Source organism: Rattus norvegicus, chromosome 8 (assembly GCF_036323735.1).
Source record: "Rattus norvegicus strain BN/NHsdMcwi chromosome 8, GRCr8, whole genome shotgun sequence".
In the NCBI taxonomy this organism is placed as follows: domain Eukaryota; kingdom Metazoa; phylum Chordata; class Mammalia; order Rodentia; family Muridae; genus Rattus; species Rattus norvegicus.
The window spans coordinates 44,264,783-44,286,654 of NC_086026.1; the positions used below are offsets into that span (position 1 = coordinate 44,264,783).

General features: G+C 38.1%; 1 long non-coding RNA gene across 1 annotated transcript in view; it reads left to right on the forward strand.

Annotated features, from left to right (window-relative positions):
• Positions 1–21,872, forward strand: part of LOC102549537 (uncharacterized) — a 44,648-nt gene that overhangs the window by 16,762 nt on the left and 6,014 nt on the right. The window contains exon 4 of the long non-coding RNA XR_005488053.2: positions 18,617–18,740. This is a non-coding gene — a long non-coding RNA (uncharacterized LOC102549537). The remainder of the gene's footprint in view (positions 1–18,616; positions 18,741–21,872) is intronic.

Here is a 21,872-nt window from a genome sequence, read left to right on the forward strand (position 1 = left end):
TAATTTCTACTCTGTGAATACACAAAAGAGAGTCATTTAGGAAATAGGAAGTGGCCTCACCAGGCCTTGAATCTGGACAAACTCCCTTGCATTCAGATACATGAGAAAAATAAGCATTATTATCTTATGAGTTAGAAAGACTGCTTAATGGTTAAGGTCATTTAACATTCTTGTAAAGGACCTAATTTAGTTCACAACATCCACCTCAGGGTAATCACAACCACCTGTAACTACAGATCAAAGGTATTTGTATTTAAATACCTCTTTAGGGTTCAGAAGGCAACTCAATATGCCTATTACAAAGAGAAACAATGGGAGATGTTCATATATATATAAATAAATGTAAAGAAAATATAACTAGATGAATCAAAAATTAAATCCATATATATTTATCATAACTTAAGATAGAGCAAAGGAATCTAAATTTTAAAGAAAGACACACAAACTACTGAGGCTGTTTTTCTTTTTTGTGTATATATGATTTGTGAGATGAACACCATGCATTGGACAACTAATGGGAACTCATCTCTGGAAGATGATAATTCTCATCCTCTGAGTAGATATTAGTTATTTATAGTTCTTTGTCTAGGCATTGGACTCCATGAATTAGCTTTCATTATCTGAGGCAATTTTAATATTCTTGTGCTAATGTAGAATTTTTTTTGGTCAATGACATGGCAGGTCCACTCTCATTTTTTATACATATATACATGAATAAAATATATATATTCATATATGATTAAAATATATATTCATATATAGATGAATAAAATATATATTTGAATGATTAATTTTAACTTCTATGCACGGTATTAATTTTAATACAATTTGTTAGTTTCTGCATTTCATTGGAATATGCTATATTTCCATTTATATTTTGATATTATTTGATTAAAATTTTCCACTTTTCATCTTATTCTAAAATTTTAGATTTGAAAGATTAATTTTGATCATCTGTCAAATTTTGAAAGCTGGACACAGTTTATGAGAATATGAAGGTCAGAGGCGATACGGGGCGAGAGTTCTAGTAGAATGTATGAGCTATAAAAGTAGGGGATAAAAGTGTAAGCACAGAAAGGGGTGGTGATATATAAGGAAGTGTGGGGTTTAGATAACAAAAACAAAAAGGTAAATAAAAATCTATCAATTTCACATCTAACCACTTTAAATTTAGATTTAAAAATACAGTAGTGGCTATTTAGAAAGCTGATTTGTTAAAGTCATGGAAGGCTCTTATAAAGGATGAAAGTTTGGTTTTCAGTACCTACATGGGTGACACAAAACTGCCTGTAACTCCACCATCAAGGAATCTGACACCTCTAACCTCAGAGGGCACTTGAACCCACATGCACATGAACTACACAAGACATGAATATTAAAATAAAGTCAATTACTTCAAAAGTATAATTTATAAGAAAGAAGACTTTAATGACATGTACCATACATGCATAGACAATGTTTCTCCCATAAGACAGGGGTTGATAACTGAAAATCTCAGTGCCAAATGTGAGATATTTTCCTATGACTCAAGGAGGACCCAGAGGGTCCTAAAACAAAAGGAACATCTCCACTGCTCTTGATTGTCTCCCCAAACCAAAGAGTAGGACACTGTATCTGAAGACAAATTTTATTCTGGCTGTAGCATATGGAGAAATCATGTTGGAAATGACCTAGAAAATATCATTTCTGATGGTACTTTTCATTGTCTTAGAACCTGATGTGCACCCTACTGTGGAAAAGTTATCAGTAGTTTTACCCACCAAGATACATTGAATGCTATAATGCCTACTTGCCAGGCAAGACGTGTATACTGGTGCAATCCTTGCACTAAAGTTCTGGGAGCAACCCACTGATTTTTATAGTAGCTTTGAATATTATACCATTGGAGTAAAAGAATTCATGCCTGGCATTTGTGTTCTCTTTAGGCCTATATGGTATCTGCCCAGAATCCTCTAGTTTTTTTGAGCCTCTGGTGAGAAATCTAGTGTAATTCTGATAGGTTTGCTTTTATATGTTACTTGACATTTTTCTCTTACTGCTTTTAATATTCTTTCTTGTTTTGTGCATTTGGTGTTTTAGTTATTATATAATGGGAGAAATTTCATCTCTGGTCCAATCTATCTGGAGTTCTGTTTTTGGGCATCTCTTTCTTTATGTTAGGTAAGTTTTTTCTATAATTTTGTTGAAGATGTTTACTGTCCCCTTGAATTGCGAGTCTTTGCTCCCTTCTATCTATTTTTCTTTGGTTTGGATCTTTCATTGTGTTCTGGATTTCCTGGATGTTTTGGTTTAGGATTGTTTTGCATTTTTTTGAATGTTGTATCAATGTTTTCTATGGTATGTTCTACCACTGAGTTTTTTTTTTAATCTCTTATGTTCTGTTGGTGATGATTGCATCTATGACTCCTGATCTCTTTCCTAGGTTTTCTATCTTCAGGGTTGTCTCCTTTGTGATTTCCTTATTGTTGATATTTCCATTTTAAGTTCCTTCACCTGTTTGATTGTGTTTTTCTGTATTTCTTTAAGGGATTTTTGTGTTTCCTCTTTAAGGGCATCTACCTGTCTACCTGCATTCTCCTGTATTTCTTTAAGGAAGCTATTTATGTTCTTCTTAAAGTCCTTTAGCATCATCATGAGATACTATTTTAAATAAAAATCTTGCTTTTCCAGATGTTAAGGTATCCAGGACTTACTGTGGTAGGAGAACAGGGTTCTGATGATGTTTCTGTTGCTTATGTTCATGCACTTGCTTCTCTCCATCTGGTTATCTCTGGTGTTAACTGGTCTTGCTTTCTCTGACTTTACTTGTCCCTTATGTGAGTCTGTTATCTTAGGTGTGCCAGCATTTCCTGGGAGACAGGTTCTCTCCAGGAAGAATTTAGGTGAAGAGATATATTTCACAGGGTCAGCTCTGGGGTTCAGATGGATACCAGAAGAATAAAATGCCCTTTAATACATGAAAGTTTTATAATATAAATCTAACTAAAATATGAAATATAATTTGTGTTATGATATATTTAAGAGATCCCATCCAATTTATCTTGTTCCCTTTTATTTAATAGAAATGTATTGCATGTTCTTTCAATGTGTATTTCATGTGCTGAGTGCATCTTTTTCTCATGTTATAAATAAGAAAGCTGCGACTTTAAATATTAACCCTATTAGAACATTACACTTAGTTTTATGTTTTCTATGTACTCTTGAAAAGTGTTTTATGTAACAATAATCATTTACTATTTCCTTCACAGAATTTATATGCATTCTTTCGTTTAAAGTTATGTTTTCTTTTATAACAGTATTTCAAAATAAAATGGAAGTTTATTGTTCTGAAAAATATATAATCTGATCTTTGCAGCTGAAACTAAGTGTTTTAAAATTAAGGACCAACAAGGACATATAAACACCAAACTTTAAGATTCTTTTAACAGGCAGATGTATGTACATATATCCTTATTTATTTATATTACAATCTCTTCATTCCCATAAAACTTTAATAATATTAAACTCATGACTGTAAATAGTTTAATCAAATGGAGTTTAGTATATCCTTCCTTTGTGCAATTTGGAGCACTTTGTATATGCTAAAGATTGTTGGGTTTGGGGATTTAGCTCAGTGGTAGAGCGCTTGCCTAGCAAGCGCAAGGCCCTGGGTTCGGTCCCCAGCTCCGAAAAAAAGAAAAAAAAAGATTGTCATGTTTTTCAAAACTCTACATGTTAAGAACTCATTACTTTTCTCCTCTCAAATCTTTAACATCTAGTTTGAAATCTATCTTCCTAAAGTTACCTCTTCCAAACATTTAGCATGAATAGTGCTATACAATGTTATATCATTACCTTGACTTCTTCTAGTAATGTAACATTTCCCTATGTTATTTGTGGGCTTTCACTTCATAATTTCTCTTGGAGGAAAAAAATACTTTCTGGTTTACATCTATCACATTTTGTTTACTTAATTCATTTTCAATTGGCTGCTATTTATATTTTTGAATGAGATCTCATTTCCAAGAGTTTGTACATGCATCTATGCTACAGAATTTGTTAGATTTCATCTGCCCATAATCTTTTCTTGTATCTTTTCTTACTTCTGTAAGCTTAATAATAGATTATCAATTTCACTCCTGGTTTAATGATTGAGCCTCCTCTCTCGCTTTCAGTAGAGCTAAGAGAGTTTGGTGATCTTTTCTGTGTGTATTAGTTACTTTTGTGACCAAAAGCGACCTAGAAAATAAAGACTTTCCTTTGTCTCACAGTGCCAGAAGGACAGAATCCATCATAGCAGGAAAAGCATGAAAAAGGACAAACAGCATGTTGGCACGAGCCATGAGGCTGGCTGATCACATTTGTCACACAGGAAGCAAAAGAAAAAAGAAAAAAGAACAGAATGGGACAGGCTATGAATCCTTAGAGGCATACTTCCTTCAGTAGTACTCTTATTTCTAAAGGTTCTAAATGTTTGTGAAAAGCAAAGCCAACTTGGGACAAATGTTCAAACACATGAGGCATTTGTCATTGAAATCATGACATTCTGCTCCTGACTCTCATCATTTATAGCCATTAAGTTATGAAAAATTCACTTAGTCCAACTTCAAAAGTCACCATAGTCTCACCACTATTTTTTTTAACCAAAAGAGTTTTTATTATTTTACACATGTGTATGTTGGCTCAGTAGGCACACAAGTGCTTGGAGGTATATACAAGCGCAGTTACATTTGAGAGGCATCCAGTGACCCTGGCATTAGACCCAGAGATAGTTGCGAAAAACCTGACATCAGTAGAGGAACAGAACTCAGATATTCAGCGTGGGTACTACATTCTCTGCACAGTGGACCCAAATGCCCAGGCCCATAAAAATATTAACTAATAATCATGTTACATAAATGCATCTTTTTTGGATATTTTACATATCACCACTATTTTAAAGTGCGTATTTTTGTATTAAGTCAATCTGTTAACTAAGTCCTCTGTATAAAACAAATGAGTAAACAAACAACCAAAAATTGATGTGGCACAGCATGTACATTCCCATCCAAAAAAGGAAAAATAGGAGCAGAGCAGAGACAGATCAGTTCAAAGCCAAGCTGAAGAGACAGCAAATACTGTAGTTTCCTTAACAATAGAGAGAAGTTCAGTTTCACAGGGATTACATGTCTTCACCCCTCTAGGTTTGCTGACTACAACACAGTCTTTCCTCTTCTTTGACTAGTTCCCCTCCTCATATGCAGCTTTCTTTGGCCGATGTCTATTGTCTGTGTTATACCTCCAGTCTCTTAGGGTTTTGGTCGGAACCCAGATTTTATTTTTATAGCAACACACTATATTTCCTCAGAGCCTCCTGGCAATAGCTCCAACCACCACAGGTAGCCAGGCCTGAGGATCATTATTAAACTACATAGGAACATTCTATGGCACCCTCAGTCATGCATGTTTCACATCTCTGAAACAAGTACCATGTGCCTGACACTGGCAAGCTCAGGTGCCATCTTAGAGTGGAATATGATGATGCCCTGGACCAAAATCACAGATGCTTCTGTAAGCTAAACCTTGTAAAAAAAATTCACTGGGCCCTTACTGTCTAGGCTTAAGAAACTCTCAGGCTCTCTTTCTCAAGTGGAAGGCTTAACTGGATGAGTTCCTTTCCTTAGGAGACTCATCCTATTGTTACTGTTCAGAGAAGGAGTCTTCTCTTTAATGGTAAAACAGCTGTCTTACCTAAAGTCTTTACTACTGGGATGAAGCAGCAGAACGGAAAGCAACTTGGAGAGGAAAGGGTTTATCTCATCCTAAAGTTTGTAGCTTATTATCCATGCAAATCAGGGCAGGCATGGAATCATGGCTGGAATCTAGAGATAAGAATTGAAGCAAAGTATATGGAGAAGAAAGGAGGAAGAGGAAGCTGCTTACTAGCTTGCTCTTCATGGTTTGTTTAACCTGCTTTCTTGTAGGACTGAGGAACACCAGCCTAGGGTTGGCACTACCCACAGTGACCTGGGATCAAAACATCAATTGATTGCCTGAGATTCCCTCATTTCATAAATATTGCAGTTTTTGTCAAGTTCACATAGAAACTAGCTAGCACAATCCATTTCTTACTAACTTGATGTGCAAGCATATTACTGTTAAACTATAAATTCTTCTTTCTCACTCATCCTCAATATCTAATACTTATATTATGTCATGACATAAAGTTGGGGTACAGTGTCTAGCAGCCTTCCAGGCACTGATCTCAAAATTTCTTTGAGTCTCACAGCAATGATTCCCCATTAAAAAAGTTAGTAAATAGCTGCCAGAAAGATATACTTTGGCCACTAGGTGGCAGAGTAGAAGCAGACAAAGCAATTGTGATCTGGTACTCTGCCTTACTCCAGACTATCTGCTTAGTGAATGACTGGTGAAATCCCATTGACTGCTTGTGTTATATGTAAAGCGGTCTTGCTGAGGTTGAGCTTTGAGAGGTTATGTCCTCTCTAATTGTTGTGGAGGCAAAAGAAACTCAAAGTAATAGAATTTGTGTTAATAGACTTGTTTAGGAGACATTAATTCACACAATGCAAAATTTGGGTAAGGGGTAACTGTTTCCCCTCTACATGTAATATCCCAAAGATAAGTAATATGCTAAACAGGCCTTTGACAGATTAATTAAACTTAGTATGCTAAAATATAAATGTTTATTCACCAAGATTTATCAACCATTATGTTCCATTACTATAACAAAACACCATCTAAAGGGCAGTTCAAGGGAGGTGGCTTAGGTTCACAACCCTCATTAACTTCTGGTCTGTCATGAAGTCCCCTGGGTTCTTACCAGAAAAATCAGAATCCTTTCACCTGTCCAAATGATCCTGAGTGACAAATATTCACAAAAAAAAAAAAAAAAAAAAAAAAAAAACGAACACTTCCTGGTTGCTGCCGCCGCAGAGAGCCCGTTGGCAGCACCCCGCGAGCAAACATGAGCCTCGGGACAACAGGTAAGACCAACTTGTCTGCTGCAAGAAAGCTGCCTGGTGAAATCGGGACACACAGAGGCAGAATTCCTCTAGGACTGGGCACCTCCTGTGTTTACCGGAAGTCCCACACCCGCGGATCCCGGCCCGCAGCAGCTCTCTGCTCCCAGACCCCGTGGGAAAGAGACCTCACCGCCTGGTCAGGTGGGCACTCCTGAGGCTGCAGAGCAGAAGAGACCACCAACACTGCCCACCCCTGCCCACATCCCTGGCCCAAGAGGAAACTGTATAAGGCCTCTGGGCTCCTGTGGGGGAGGGCCCAGGAGCGGCAGGACCCCTGCCTGAGACACCGCCGGAACCTGAAGGAAACAGACTGGATAAAGAGTTCTCTGCACCCAAATCCCGTGGGAGGGAGAGCTAAACCTTCAGAGAGGCAGACAAGCCTAGGAAACCAGAAGTGACTGCTCTCTGCACACACATCTCGGACGCCAGAGGAAAACACCAAAGGCCATCTGGAACCCTGGTGCACTGAAACTCCCGGAAGGGGTGGCGCATATCTTCCTGGTTGCTGCCGCCACAGAGAGCCCTTAGGCAGCACCCCGCGAGCGAACTTGAGCCTCGGGACCACAGGTAAGACCACCTTGTCTGCTGCAAGAAAGCTGCCTGGTGAACTCAAAACACAGGCCCACAGGGACAGCTGAAGACCTGTAGAGAGGAAAAACTACACGCCCGAAAGCAGAACACTCTGTCCCCATAACTGACTGAAAGAGAGGAAAACAGGTCTACAGCACTCCTGACACACAGGCTTATAGGACAGTCTAGCCACAGTCAGAAATAGCAGAACAGAGTAACACTAGAGATAATCTGATGGCGAGAGGCAAGTGCAGGAACCCAAGCAACAGAAACCAAGACTACATGCCATCATCGGAGCCCAATTCTCCCACCAAAACAAACATGGAATATCCAAACACACCAGAAAAGCAAGATCTAGTTTCAAAATCATATTTGATCATGATGCTGGAGGACTTCAAGAAAGACGTGAAGAACTCCCTTAGGGAAACACAGGAAAACATTAATAAACAAGTAGAAGCCTACAGAGAGGAATCACAAAAATCCCTGAAAAAATCGCAAAAACCCCTGAAAGAATTCCAGGAAAACACAATCAAACAGTTGAAGGAATTAAAAATGGAAATAGAAGCAATCAGGAAAGAACACATGAAAACAACCCTGGATATAGAAAACCAAAAGAAGAGACAAGGAGCTGTAGATACAAGCTTCACCAACAGAATACAAGAGATGGAAGAGAGAATCTCAGGAGCAGAAGATTCCATAGAAAACATTGACTCAACTGTCAAAGATAATGTAAAGCGGAAAAAGCTGCTGGTCCAAAACATACAGGAAATCCAGGACTCAATGAGAAGATCAAACCTAAGGATAATAGGTATAGAACAGAGTGAAGACTCCCAGCTCAAAGGACCAGTAAATATCTTCAACAAAATCATAGAAGAAAACTTCCCTAACCTAAAAAAAGAGATACCCAGAGGCATACAAGAAGCCTACAGAACTCCAAATAGATTGGACCAGAAAAGAAACACCTATGGTCACATAATAATCAAAACACCAAACGCACAAAATAAAGAAAGAATATTAAAAGCAGTAAGGGAAAAAGGTCAAGTAACATATAAAGGCAAACCTATCAGAATCACACCAGACTTCTCGCCAGAAACTATGAAGGCCAGAAGATCCTGGACTGATGTCATACAGACCGTAAGAGAACACAAATGCCAGCCCAGGTTACTGTATCCTGCAAAACTCTCACTTAACATAGATGGAGAAACCAAGATATTCCATGACAAAACCAAATTTACACAATATCTTTCTACAAATCCAGCACTACAAAGGATAATAAATGGTAAAGCCCAACATAAGGAGGCAAGCTATACCCTAGAAGAAGCAAGAAACTAATCGTCTTGGCAACAAAACAAAGAGAATGAAAGCACACAAACATAACCTCACATCCAAATATGAATATAACGGGAAGCAATAATCACTATTCCTTAATATCTCTCAACATCAATGGCCTCAACTCCCCAATAAAATACATAGATTAACGAACTGGATACGCAACGAGGACCCTGCATTCTGCTGCCTACAGAAAACACACCTCAGAGACAAAGACAGACATTACCTCAGAGTGAAAGGCTGAAAAACAATTTTCCAAGCAAATGGTCAGAAGAGGCAAGCTGGAGTAGCCATTCTAATATCAGATAAAATCAATTCTCAACTAAAAGTCATCAAAAAAGATGAGGAAGGACACTTCATATTCATCAAAGGAAAAATCCACCAAGATGAACTCTCAATCCTAAATATATATGCCCCAAATACAAGGGCACCTACATATGTAAAAGAAACCTTACTAAAGCTCAAAACACACATTGCACCTCACACAATAATCGTGGGAGATTTCAACACCCCACTCTCATCAATGGACAGATCATGGAAACAGAAATTAAACAGAGATGTAGACAGACTAATAGAAGTCATGAGCCAAATGGACTTAACGGATATTTATAAAACATTCTATCCTAAAGCAAAAGGATATACCTTCTTCTCAGCTCCTCATGGTACTTTCTCCAAAATTGACCATATAATTGGTCAAAAAACGGGCCTCAACAGGTACAGAAAGATAGAAATAATCCCATGCGTGCTGTCAGACCACCACGGCCTAAAACTGGTCTTCAATAACAATCAAGGAAGAATGCCCACATATACTTGGAAATTGAACAATGCTCTACTCAATGATAACCTGGTCAAGGAAGAAATAAAGAAAGAAAATAAAAACTTTTTAGAATTTAATGAAAATGAAGGTACAACATACCCAAACTTATGGGGCACAATGAAAGCTGTGCTAAGAGGAAAACTCATAGCGCTGAGTGCCTGCAGAAAGAAACAGGAAAGAGCATATGTCAGCAGCTTGACAGCACACCTAAAAGCTCTAGAACAAAAAGAAGCAAATACACCCAGGAGGAGTAGAAGGCAGGAAATAATCAAACTCAGAGCTGAAATCAACCAAGTAGAAACAAAAAGGACCATAGAAAGAATCAACAGAACCAAAAGTTGGTTCTTTGAGAAAATCAACAAGATAGATAAACCCTTAGCCAGACTAACGAGAGGACACAGAGAGTGTGTCCAAATTAACAAAATCAGAAATGAAAAGGGAGACATAACAACAGATTCAGAGGAGATTCAAAAAATCATCAGATCTTACTATAAAAACCTATATTCAACAAAATTTAAAATCTTCAGGAAATGGACAATTTCCTAGACAGATACCAGGTACCGAAGTTAAATCAGGAACAGATAAACCAGTTAAACAACCCCATAACTCCTAAGGAAATAGAGGCAGTCATTAAAGGTCTCCCAACCAAAAAGAGCCCAGGTCCAGACGGGTTTAGTGCAGAATTCTATCAAACCTTCATAGAAGACCTCATACCAATATTATCCAAACAATTCCACAAAATTGAAACAGATGGAGCACTACCGAATACCTTCTACGAAGCCACAATTACTCTTATACCTAAACCACACAAAGACACAACAAAGAAATAGAACTTCAGACCAATTTCCCTTATGAATATCGACGCAAAAATACTCAGCAAAATTCTTGCAAACCGAATCCAAGAGCACATCAAAACAATCATCCACCATGACCAAGTAGGCTTCATCCCAGGCATGCATGGATGGTTTAATATACGGAAAACCATCAACGTGATCCATTATATAAACAAACTGAAAGAACAGAACCACATGATCATTTCAATAGACGCTGAGAAAGCATTTGACAAAATTCAACACCCCTTCATGATAAAAGTCCTGGAAAGAATAGGAAATCAAGGCCCATACCTAAACATAGTAAAAGCCATATACAGCAAACCAGTTGCTAACATTAAACTAAATGGAGAGAAACTTGAAGCAATCCCACTAAAATCAGGGACTAGACAAGGCTGCCCACTCTCTCCCTACTTATTCAATATAGTTCTTGAAGTTCTAGCCAGAGCAATCAGACAACAAAAAAAGGTCAAGGGGATACAGATCAGAAAAAAAGAAGTCAAAATATCACTATTTGCAGATGATATGGTAGTATATTTAAGAGATCCCAAAAGTTCCACCAGAGAACTACTAAAGCTGATAAACAACTTCAGCAAAGTGGCTGGGTATAAAATTAACTCAAATAAATCAGTTGCCTTCCTCTATACAAAAGAGAAACAAGCCGAGAAAGAAATTAGGGAAACGACACCCTTCATAATAGACCCGAATAATATAAAGTACCTCGGTGTGACTTTAACCAAGCAAGTAAAAGATCTGTACAATAAGAACTTCAAGACACTGAAGAAGGAAATTGAAGAAGACCTCAGAAGATGGAAAGATCTCCCATGCTCATGGATTGGCAGGATTAATATAGTAAAATGGCCATTTTACCAAAAGCAATCTGCAGATTCAATGCAATCCCCATCAAAATACCAATCCAATTCTTCAAAGAGTTAGACAGAACACTTTGCAAATTCATCTGGAATAACAAAAAACCCAGGATAGCTAAAGCTATCCTCAACAATAAAAGGACTTCAGGGGGAATCACTATCCCTGAACTCAAGCAGTATTACAGAGCAATAGTGATAAAAACTGCATGGTATTGGTAGAGAGACAGACAGATAGACCAATGGAATAGAATTGAAGACCCAGAAATGAACCCACACACCTATGGTCACTTGATTTTTGACAAAGGAGCCAAAACCATCCAATGGAAAAAAGATAGCATTTTCAGCAAATGGTGCTGGTTCAACTGGAGGGCAACATGTAGAAAAATGCAGATCGATCCATGCTTATCACCCTGTACAAAGCTTAAGTTCAAGTGGATCAAGGAACTCCACATCAAACCAGACACACTCAAACTAATAGAAGAAAAACTAGGGAAGGATCTGGAACACATGGGCACTGGAAAAAATTTCCTAAACAAAACACCAATGACTTACGCTCTAAGATCAAGAATCGACAAATGGGATCTCATAAAACTGCAAAGCTTCTGTAAGGCAAAGGACACTGTGGTTAGGACAAAACGGCAACCAACAGATTGGGAAAAGATCTTTACCAATCCTACAACAGATAGAGGCCTTGTATCCAAAATATACAAAGAACTCAAGAAGTTAGACCGCAGGGAAACAAATAACCCTATTGAAAAATGGGGTTCAGAGCTAAACAAAGAATTCACAGCTGAGGAATGCCGAATGGCTGAGAAACACCTAAAGAAATGTTCAACATCTTTAGTCATAAGGGAAATGCAAATCAAAACAACCCTGAGATTTCACCTCACACCCGTGAGAATGGCTAAGATCAAAAACTCAGGGGACAACAGATGCTGGCGAGGATGTGGAGAAAGAGGAATACTCCTCCATTGTTGGTGGGATTGCAAACTGGTACAACCATTCTGGAAATCAGTCTGGAGGATCCTCAGAAAATTGGACATTGAACTGCTGAGGACCCAAAAGATGCCCCAACATATAAAAAAGACACGTGCTCCACTATGTTCATCGCAGCCTTATTTATAATAGCCAGAAGCTGGAAAGAACCCAGATGCCCTTCAACAGAGGAATGGATACAGAAAATGTGGTACATCTACACAATGGAATATTACTCAACTATCAAAAACAACGACTTTATGAAATTCGTAGGCAAATGGTCGGAACTGGAAAACATCATCCTGAGTGAGCTAACCCAATCACAGAAAGACATACATGGTATGCACTCATTGATAAGTGGCTATTAGCCCAAATGCTTGAATTACCCTATATGCCTAGAACAAGTGAAACTCAAGACAGATGATGAAAATGTGAGTGCTTCACTCCTTCTCTAAAAGGGGAACAAGAATACCCTTGGCAGGGAAGAGAGAGGCAAAGATTAAAACAGAAACTGAAGGAACACCCATTCAGGGCCTGTCCCACATGTGGCCCATACATATACAGCCACCCAATTAGACAAGATGGATGAAGCAAAGAAGTGCAGACCGACAGGAGCCGGATGTAGATCGCTCCTGAGAGACACAGCCAGAATACAGCAAATACAGAGGTGAATGCCAGCAGCAAACCACTGAACTGAGAATAGGACCCCCGTTGAAGGAATCAGAGCAAGAACTGGAAGAGCTTGAAGGGGCTCAAGACCCCATATGTACAACAATGCTAAGCAAACAGAGCTTCCAGGGACTAAGCCACTACCTAAAGACTATACATGGACTGACCCTGGACTCTGACCTCATAGGTAGCAATGAATATCCTAGTAAGAGCACCAGTGGAAGGGGAAGCCCTGGGTCCTGCTAAGACTGAACCCCCAGTGAACTAGACTGGTAGGGGGAGGGCGGCAATGGGGGGAGGGTTGGGAGGGGAACACCCATAAGGAAGGGGAGGGGGGAGGGGGGTGTTTGCCCGGATACCGGGAAAGGGAATAACACTCGAAATGTATATAAGAAATACTCAAGTTAATAAAAAAAATATAGAAAAAATAAATAAAAAAAGAGCAAAAAAAACAAACAAACAACAAAAACTAAATATTGGAGTACTTACAAAACAATTCTCGCAATGTCTTTGTTGTAGAAATCTCCCATCTGCCCAAGTAGTCAGATTTGTATTCTTCTGTCTCTCTTTAAATTGTTCAAAGTATAACCAAGGCAGGAGCTGAGGTTTAAGAATAACATCATATGTAAAATGCACAATCCAAGGTATTCATAAACTATTGACCAAAGCTGACCATTATTTAGTCATTATCTACTGCCAACCAGACATTTCAGTGACAAGTTTTCCTTCATGTCTAAATGTGTAGAGTAATTGATTACTGAGAAGACTTATTATTCTGTAACACAAGGATGCCACTATAATGGGATTATACCTTCTGCTCCTGTCCTCTCCTTGCTGGTAGGCTTCTTAAAAAGTGAGATATTCTCAAAGATAGTTGGGCTGGTGATGGTGGAAAGATGTTCTGATTGTCACAGACTGATGTGCTTGAGAGAGTGAAGAGTCACAATTAGAACCTTACTATATTCAGAGATGATCTTTAAATACCCCATCCTTTCATCCCCACAACACCTTTCTACTTTTGCATCCCTGTGCTGTACCTACCATAGCCTTCTTCCTGCCTCTTCATCCTTCAGGGTCCAGTGCCCTTCTAGCAAATTCCTGTCTTCTTTATCATCTGTTCTCCACCATATGCCTCCAACTTCTTTCTCAAGACCAATACTCATTGTCTAGTTATTCCAGCTTGCTGTTTCATGGTCTGAAAGTTGGGTTAGATTCTAGGCAAAGAAGGTTCTTTTTATTTAGTTTTAATTAATTACTTTACTTATTTATATTCCGAAGGTTGCCTGCCTCCCAGAGTTCTTCACCCCATTCCCTTTCCCTTTGACTCAGAGAGGGAACTCCCACATGTCCCTGTCATCCTGCTTTCCTGTGCATCAATTCTCTACAGGATTAGGCACATCCACTCCCACTGAGGCCATACAAAGCAGTCCTTTGCTATGCATGTCCCAGAGGACTCCTCAGCCCTTGTAATGTCTTTGGTTGTTGACTTAGTCTCTCAGAGATCCCAGGGGTCTGGGTTAGGTGAGACTATTTATCTTCCTATAGAATTGCCATCTCTTTTAATCCCTTCAATCCTTCCAGTAATTCTTCCATAGTGGTTCCCAACCTCAGTCCAATCATTGTCTATAAGTACCTGCATCTGGCTGAGTCAGCTGTTGGTTGAGCCTCTTAGAGGACAGCTATGCTAGGCTGTTGTCTATAAGGACAACATAGCATCAGTAATAGTGTCAGGGTTTGGTGCCTGCCCATGGGATAGATCTGAAGTTAGACCCATCAGTGGACAGCCTTCTCATTAGTCTCTGCTCCAATTTTGTCCCCACTTTCAATTTAGACAGAAACAATTCTTGGTAAATAATTGTTAAGATGGGTTGGTAATCCAATCTCTCCACTGGGGGATCATGTCTGATTATTATAGGTGGTCTCTTCAGGTTCCATCTCCCCACCATTGTACATTTTGGTTAATGTCACCTCCATTGAATCCTGGGAGCCTTTCATATCCTAGATGTCTGGGACTTTCAAGAGGTTCCCTCCATCCCCAATCCCCAGAAGCTACATATTTCCATTCATTCTCCTGACCCTGTGGGCCTCTCTTCTCTCCCCAACATCTGATTTTGCCTCTTTTCACATTCCCCCTCCTCTCTTCCACCCAGATTCCTCTCTCCATCTGCCTTCCATGATTATTTTATTCCGCTTTCTGAGAGGGATTGAAAAATCAACAATTGGTCTTCCTTCATGATAAATTTCATACAGTCTGTGGGTTGTAACATGGGTTTTCTGTGTTTCTGGCTAATATCGACTTCTCAGTGAGTACATACCATGTGTGTTCTTTTAGGTTGGGTTATGTCACTCATGATAATATTTTTATTTCCATTCATTTGCCTGCAAAATTTGTAATGTCCTTATTTTTAATAGGCAAATAGTATTCTATTTTGTACATGAACCACATTTTCTGTATCCATTCTTTGGCAGAGGACCTTCTGGATGGCTTCCAGTTGTTTTACAGATAAGGCTACTATGAACATGGTGGAGCATGTGGTTCTGTTTTATGTTGGAGCATTTGGGGGTTGGGGGTAATACATCTAGTAGTGGTATAGCTGGGTCTTTAGGTAGAAGTATTTCCAATTTTCTGAGGAACAACCACATTGTTTTCCAAAGTGGTTTTACCAGCTTGCAGTCCCACCAGCAATCAAGAAGCATTCCTCATTTTCCACATTTGTGCCAGCATCTGCCGTTAACTGAGTTTTGTTCTTAACCATTTTGATTGGTGTAAGGTGAAATCTCAGGGTTGTCTTGATTTACATTTCCCTGATCACTATGGATGAGGAACATTTCTTTAGATGTTTCTAGGCATCAGTTGAGAATTCTTTGTCTACCTCTATACCCCATTTTAATAATGCTATTTAGTGTTCTGGTGTCTAACTTCTTGAGTTCTTTGTATATATTGGAAATTAGCTCCTCTATTGGAAGTAGAATTGGTAAAGATTTTTCCCAATCTTCAACTTGCTGTTTTGTCTATTGACAATGTCCTTTACCTTAAAAGAGCTTTGCAATTTTATAAGGTCCCATTTGTCAATTTGTGCCATTAGTGTTTAGTTCAGGAAATGTTCCCCTGTGAGGATGTTTTCAAGAGTCTTTCTTACTTTCTCTTCTAATAGATTTACATATATGTTTTATGTGGAGGTCCTTGATCCACTTTGCTTTGAACTTTGTACAAGAAGATAAAAATGGATCGATTTGCATTCTTCTGCATGCTGACCACCAGTTGAAACAGTATCATTTCTTAAAAATGCTGTCTTTTTTTTCTACTATATGGTTTTGGCTTCTTTGTCAAAGATCAAATGACCATAGGTGTGTGGGTTCATTTCTGGGTCTTCAATTCTATTTCATTGTTCTACCTGCCTGCTCTGTACTAATATCATGCAGATTTATCATTATTTCCCTGTAGTACAGGGCATTTAATATCATCTTTTTGCCTACATTAGGGAAGTTTTCTTCTATGATTTTGTTGAAAATATTTTATGGCCCTTTGACCTGGAAATCTTCACATTCTTCTATTTCTATAATTCTTAGGTTTGGTTTTCTTCATGGTGTCCTAAATTTTCTGGATGTTTTGGGTTAGAAACTTTTTACACTTTGTATTTTTCTTTGACCAATATGTTAATATGTTCTATGCTGTCTTCTATGCCTGAGATTGCCTCTTCAATATCTTGTAATCTGTTGGTGATACTTGCATCTGTGATTGCTTATCTCTTTCCTACATTTTCCATCTCCAGAATTGTCTCCATTTGGGATTTCATTACTTTTTCAATTTCTTTTTTTAGATCCTGAAAGATTTTGTACAATAATTTCACCTGTTCGATTGTTTTTCTTTAAGGGATGTATTTGTTTCTTCTTTAATTGCTTCTACCAGTTTGCCTCTGATTTTTATATTTCTTTGACTGAGTTATTTATATCCTCTTCATTGGCCAGAATCTTTAGGTCAGAATCTTGCTCTTTAGGTATGCCAGGGTATCCAGGGCTTGGCTTGTTGGTGTAACAGAAATGCGTTCGGGTGGTACCAAATTATATTATCTTACATTGCTTATGCTCTTGCACTTGCCATTTCCCATCTGGTTACATGTGGTATTAATTGGCCTGGATATCTTGGACTGGAACAGGCCTCCTTGGAGGTAAGCAGAGGAGTGTTACCTGAGTATTATCAGGCCTCTTCGGAGGCAGGAAGTGTTGTCTCTGATTAGGTCAGGCCTTCTATGTTCCTGGTTAGAGCAGACCATCTTTGTCCCAGGTTAGAGCAGGTCTCCTGTGTCCCTGGTTAAAGCAGTTCTCCATTGTCCCTGGTTAGGGTAGAACTCCTGTGAGACATACAGTCAGGCTATTGAGTCCAGGGTAGTGGCAGGCACACTGATCTGTCCAGTGTGCAGGTGGAAGTGCAGACAAGAAGGACTGTGGGGCTCAAGCAACCAAGATAGATCCCAGTCTTCTGTGCTCTGTGTGGGTCTCAGTTGGTGTGGGTACTGGGGAAGGCATTTCACCTGTGTCCCTGGTTATGGTAGACATTCTGGCAGGCATTCAGGCTATGGAGTCAGCAGGAGGGCAGGCACACCAATCTACCTTTGGTACAGGTATAGGTACAGACCAGAAGGACAATGAGTGCAAAGAAGTTTCTTAACATGATGACGTTGGTGAAAGAATGTAAAGAGTTTTTCCATGTCCCATGTGGTCAGATCAAGTACTCTGTGTGACATCTTTGATCTTTGTCCTTACTGCCTTGTCCACCCTCAACATCTAGGCTCAATAAACTTCCTTTCCCACCTCAAATCATTCCTCTCATGAGTCAAAGTTATTATACCTCTATCAAGTTCAATGTTCATTTGTTTCCTTCCTTCAAAATTCATTTGTTTTCCTCCATGGCCATTTTTTTCATACTAATTTATCAGAATGATTGGCTCGCTTCTGTAATGCTTAAATATCAGCCCTGAATAAGTGGCTTACACTTACTTATTCTTTTTATCCTCTGACATATACTCAGTGTTCATGTCAAATCTTAGGGTATTTGTGAGAAAAGGAAAAGTACTGTGAGATTAAAAGTACCCAAGAACATGTGTTTTGAGTAATCTCTGCACATTTATAAAAACAGGGACTGCTCAGGGTGATCCCTTTAATCTCTCATTTCTAGATGCCTGGTGGAAAGCAGAGAATGTGGGTTAGTATTTCAGTGTAACAGTAGAAAAATATCTCCATTGTATCTATATTTGTTGCTATTAACTCCTAGTCAGACCAACAAGCTATGAAGAGAAAGAAGATACCCTTAAAGGAGTCTCTGGGTGGTTCTTGGGGGACTTTTGGATGAACATACACAAAGACAACCAGATGTAAATTCTATAGATTCACTTATACCTCTAAGGAATTTTGGAAAATTTTTGGGAAAAAAAAGCCTTTTGGAAAGACTAGGGGGATGAGAAATGATGACGCACAGAAATTTCATTAGTCATCTCTGAGTAGCAACTGAGAGTTTGGGCTATCCATTTACTGAGTAACTGATTCTCTTTACAGATCCTCGACCTTTTTACTGTGCCTCCTGATTTACTTCACTAAGGTCCAGGATACAGTTTGTATTACAAAATTGTGCTGATGCGGGATTCAATGAGAGTGTCACTATGAAATATGTGAAAAGAAGGTATGTATTATTAAGACAAATTATTCTGTAATAGGTTTTAGAAGTCTGAATATGTGTGCTGTTCTACTTTATGTAGGACCTCAGAACCTTTCTGTACATCTGTGGCCTCCAAGCACTTGGCAGTCTATTACTAAGCTCTGGGACCTTGTCCTCTTCCTGAATGTGTATTGATGTTTCACTGGCTAAACTAAGGATAGACAAATGTTCTGTGCTTCTTTCCATCAAAAATTTTCTCCATTTTTTTTCAGATTTTCTCCATCTTCTCCATTTCTCAGATTTCTGGTTTCCTCCCTTCTTTCCATCTATGCAACATTTAGAACATAACATGCCCTCGATCTCCTTTCTTTATTCTTATTCATTTTGATAAACGTGTCATTTTTTTATAAAGACTAAATTTTCCTGTAGATTCTCCAATGGTAACATGACAGATTTGATGTCAACCCTTCAGTTAAGTGATTAATTTTCTGCCAGGCTAACAAGCAAACAATACCTGCAGAATCTTCTTCCCTAGTCATAGAGTGCAGGGCATGTTATAAGATAGTTTCTACCTGCAGTGATCTTAGATTATCAATAAAATGGAAAGGAGGGTAGCATTTATTTTAGCAAATTAATTAAGAAATTTGTTTAACCACACTGACAAGAGTACAGGATTATCAAAAATTCCAATTCATCTTCTTATACAGGAAACATAGCTGAATGTAATAGGAAGGGACCAATACAAACTGTGACTCTCTAATCATTTATTTCTCCTATTATACTCTACTTGCCAGAATTCAACAACCTGGTAATAATCTGTCCAAACTGTGATTCCATAAATGACTTACACAACTGATCAGATTAGAGACCTCACATCCTACTTGTCTTAGGAAATGTCCTCTCAGACATGCCAGAAACAATGTTGTGGAATCTCTTAGACTCCTCAGTGCTATCAAGAGACTAGGATTATACATCACTGATTGAAGACACTTCTGTAACACAATGTTCTTTTCTACTACATGTCCACACACACGTGGGATTTTTGATCTGTCTGGAAATTTCCTGATTAGCTTGATTCTTAGTAATTCTATAGATTTTGAAATTATGGCTATCTGGAATTTTTATTTCTGTATTTTTTCTAATGGATTTTTTGTTCAAACTAAAACAGTATATAATAATGCTTTTGAGAAGCCATGCTACTATCCTATGTTACCCTGCAGATTCATAGCCCATTTACTGTTTCAAGTGGATGTCAAAGCATTTAGAATAATGGATATGTTATATGTGTTTGTGTGTATTTAAACATAAATACTATATACATCTAAATATTTAAAATAATGATAACCCTCTTTAATTGTTCCACTTGTTAAATCATGGTCTGACCATATGTGTAACCTTGCACCTGCTTTCAACATCATACATCTAAGATTTCCTGCTTGCTCTACCTCATCTTACCTAGCCTCAGCTTTTTAAAATAATCTTTGTTTTTACATTGTGTACAAGAGGGTATTGTCTGCATGCTGCCCATACACCATATAAATGCAGTACCTTTGGAGGCAATAAGCACAGTGAGATTCCCTGGAACTAAGCTCACTCTATTGTGAGGTTCCATGTGATCCTTGAGAGTTGAACTCTGGTCATACACAAAACAATAGTCTTCTTAACTGTTTAATGATCTCATGAGTTCTTGTCTTCATTTTTAAAATTAAGCAAGTAGGGAACCATGGAAAGGGGGTTGTCTTTAAAAATTCTTAGGAACATATGGTGAGAGAAGAAAATTGGCTTCGGCAATTTGCCCTTTGACTTTCATACATGTATTAAATAAATAATCTACTTAAAAACATTCTAAATAAATGAAATATAAGTAAAGTCAAATAATTACAGTACCATTTACATGCCGTAAAACTTATTCTTTTTAGATATGCCGTTTTCTTTAATATAGCACAGATTTACTGTCTCCTGACCACAGTTTTTAATATTTAGAATATCTGTATCATTTCCAGAATTCCCTTTGTTGCTTTCATGATTATGCCCTCATATCAGACTCTGATAAACATTGCTTTCCCATTATTCCATGTTCTTGCATTGATAAAAAAAATCTGTCTCCTCTTTTTTTTTCATTTTCTTTTTTATTATCTCTTCCTTTTATTTCTTTTCCTTTTTGAGGCTAAGAGTAAACACAATGTGCACAGCTTGCTTGGGAAACACTCTATTACAGAGCTAAGTTCAAAAGCTAAGTGAATGAACTTTGGTTGTTTATTATTGATATTGAGGTAGCTTGTACAAGCTGTTAATAGCTAAGTTTCCAGCATCTATGCTATTTCAATTAGGCCAGACCTGTTTACATTTTTATGTGTTGCTACATATAAGTGGGTTTTTATTTACAGCTCAATAATATTTTATCGTTAGAACAAAATTTAAGCATTTGTTATTTGATGTGTATTTGGGTGATGTCTTAGTTAGGCTTTCTATTGCTGTGAATCTTACAGTTCCAGGTAATGGTTCATTTCTGAGGAAATCAGTTCAGAAACTGAAGCAGGACAGGAATCTGGGGGCATCAACTAAAGTAGAAGCCAGAACAATGTTTTCTGGACATTGGTTCCATGGCTTGCTTCATTTGCTTTTTTTTTTCTGTTATCACCATGACCACCAGCCTGGGTTGGTCAATGGCCATGCTTGGCTAGGTCCTCTCACATTAACCATTAGTCAACAAAATCAACACACAAATATGGTGAAGATGTTTTTCCAATTAAGAATCCCTCTTCTCAAATGAATCAGATTATATGCAATTGACAAAACATTAAACAGAGCACATGTTTTAAAACGTTCTGCAACATTCAAACAGTTCTGGGTACAATTTATTTCAGAACTTAATGGTGTTGTAATTTATTTTTTGACTTCCTGTTCTGAAAATGTGATTCACATTCAATAAAAGTATATGCTAGTTACTCTTATCATTTCCATAATCAAACACTTCTCAAACACAATTTAGGGAAAGAAGAGTTGATTTGGAATTGTTTTTGGGATACAGTCAACCATAGTAGGAAGGCGTGGTGACAGGTGTGTGAAGAAACCGGTCATGTTATATTTACAGCCAGGAATCAGAGAGAGATGAATGCAGGTGTTTTGTCTGCATCTTTCATCCCTTTTCTATTT